Source organism: Octopus bimaculoides, chromosome 28 (genome assembly GCF_001194135.2).
Source record: "Octopus bimaculoides isolate UCB-OBI-ISO-001 chromosome 28, ASM119413v2, whole genome shotgun sequence".
NCBI lineage: Eukaryota > Metazoa > Mollusca > Cephalopoda > Octopoda > Octopodidae > Octopus > Octopus bimaculoides.
The window spans coordinates 14,308,302-14,311,057 of NC_069008.1; the positions used below are offsets into that span (position 1 = coordinate 14,308,302).

General features: G+C 32.5%; 1 protein-coding gene across 2 annotated transcripts in view; it reads right to left on the reverse strand.

Moving 5' to 3' along the window:
- Positions 1 to 2,756, reverse strand: part of LOC106868676 (serine/threonine-protein kinase MARK2) — a 283,095-nt gene that overhangs the window by 265,000 nt on the left and 15,339 nt on the right. The gene's annotated exons all lie outside the window — the stretch shown is intronic.

Sequence of the window (2,756 nt, forward strand, 5' to 3'; positions counted from 1 at the left end):
TAACGATTCTGCCAGCTCACCTTATGATGATGATGATGATGATAATAATAATAATAATAATAATAATAATAATAATAATAATAATAATAATAATAATAATAGTAGTAGTAGTAGTAGTAGTAGTAGTAGCAGTAAAAGAACAAACTGAACATGTTTTAGAGTTGAGAGATGCTAAAACATTTATCAATGGCAATCTTAACAAAGATATCAATTCTATAATGAGAAAAATGAATTTACAGTTAATACTAATTATTATACTAAAAGATAATGATGATGATGATGATGATGATGATGATGATGATGATGATGATGATATTTAAAATAACCATAAGGATTTTGTTTTATTAACTACTAGGGAATATAATACATTGGGAGACCATGCAGAGATTTTATATAAGTATTTAGATGATGTATATGAAGAATTTGAAGAAAATAATGGTTAAAAAAAAAAAAAGATGCCGAAATCAAAAATTCCAAGAGTAAGAAGAAGAACATGAATGGATCCACACAATGAAGTACAACGTTATTGGTAACATTAACTGTTTCTAAGATGGGTATCAGGCCAGAAATTTTGTAGGGGTAGACGGGAATTAGTCAATTAAATCAACCCCAGTTCATCACTGGTACTTTATTTCATCAACCCCGCCACAAGGAGGGCAAAAGGCAAAGTTGACCTCAACAGTGTGATTTTGAACTTTGACCATAAACAGCTGAAAGAGATATATTGCAATAGAAGTTTCTCTGATGCACTAATGATTCTGTCAATCCACTGACCTTTCTCAAGGCAAAAATAATAATAATAACAATGAATAATAATAATAATAATAATAATAATAATAATAATAATAATCAGATTGTTCATTTTTTTCTGTTACATAACTTGACTTTGTAAAGGGACACTCTGGCGTGTTTATTTTAATGGCCTACCAATGTTGTATACAGTGAGTTTTCAGCAAGAAATGGAAACAAAATTGCAAGAAGAAAAATAATAACAACAACAACAATAACAACAGCAACATGGTAAAAAAAACTGCTGTTTTGGGGACAGTGAGAAATTTGAGATTGGTACTTGGGTGTTTAGTGTCTTCCATGGTACTTAACATCAAGGTACCAAGTCTTACAGTTTGCAGAAAGAGACTCTGTGAGACATTTGACAACAGGTTGCTGTCTGCTCTCACAGAATTAACCAGAGCAAGTGAGATTGAGAGCTCTGAGAAGTAAAATGATGTAGTAGTAGTAGTGATAATGATAATAATAATAATAATAATAATAATAATAATAATAATAATAATAATAATAATAATAATAATAGTGAATTTGTGTGTGTAAACTGGGAATGCATACAATGAGCTTCTCTGCCCTAGGTGTACGGAAAACACTCGGCAAGAAATGGAAGAAAATTTGAAGAAAGAAGAAAAAAAAACAACATAATAATAATAATAATAATAATCGTTAAGATGTGGTAGCTACAAGAATTAAACATAAAGGTTGTCCCTATTGTCATCGGGGCATTGGGTTCAATACCATCCAATCTGAAAAAAAAAACATCTGTAAACTTTAGAGATACCCTACAATCTAGATGTATTGCAAAAGTCAGCATTACTTGGAACTGCACGTATATTGCATAAAGTACTGTCTGTCTGAGATCCTTGTTGTGACTTGACAAACAGTAGAAACTGCCGATAGAACAATATCTTCAGTCAACAACTTCACAATATTGTGTAATGTGCGACATTTATAATAATAATAATGATAATGCCCGGATGCATTACCAGACAGTGGCTCTCACGGCTTCTGATCTTAACTATTTGGAAATGTTATCATGTACATTGTTTTGTCTTGGTATAAAAGATGGGTTACAGCAAATATTCTGCTTAATACCACAGATTTTCTTGTCAGTTGTTTGACCTTAACCAGTTGAGCATGTCCCTTGGTGGCTGGTGATATGTGCAGCTCTGATCATGAGCAGACGTAGTGGGGGAGCATCATAGCCATGTGTTGAGAGGAATTCTTTGGGGTTTGAATAATTCAGCTTTGGAAACATGGGTGTTTTGCTCAACATCTTTAAAGAAACTTTATTCAGGGATTTTTTGAGCGGGATGGGCTACTCGACCCGAAGAATATTCTAACTGGGTGCCACCTATAAGGTCATGCAGTGTTTATCTTGATATAAGATCTCCATGTCATGTACATATGGGTGTGATGCATGTGCCTGGTGTACCCTTATCAGACGGGTAGTCATGATGGGTATAATGGGCTTCATATATTTTACCCCAGAATCATTTTGATAGCATGCACTGCTCTCTCACTCAATAATAATAATAATAATAATAATAATAATAATGATAATAATAATAATAATAATAATAATAATAATAATAATAATGATGATGATGATGATAATGATAATGGTTTCAAATTCTAGCACAAGGTCCGCAAGTTCAAAGAGGAGTAAGCCAATTACATCGACCCCAGTCCTCAACTGGTACTTACTTTATCAACCCCAGAAGGATGAAAGGTGAAGTCGACCTTGGCAGAATTTGAACCCAAAACATAAGGACAGATGAAATACTGGTAAGCCCAGAATGCTAACGATTCTGCCAGCTCACCACCTTTGAAGAATAATGATGATGATAATGATGATGATGATAATAATAATAATAATAATAATAATAATAATAATAATAATAATAATAATAATAATAATGGTTTCGAATTTTTCCACAAGAACAGCCATTTTGGGGGAGGGGATAAGT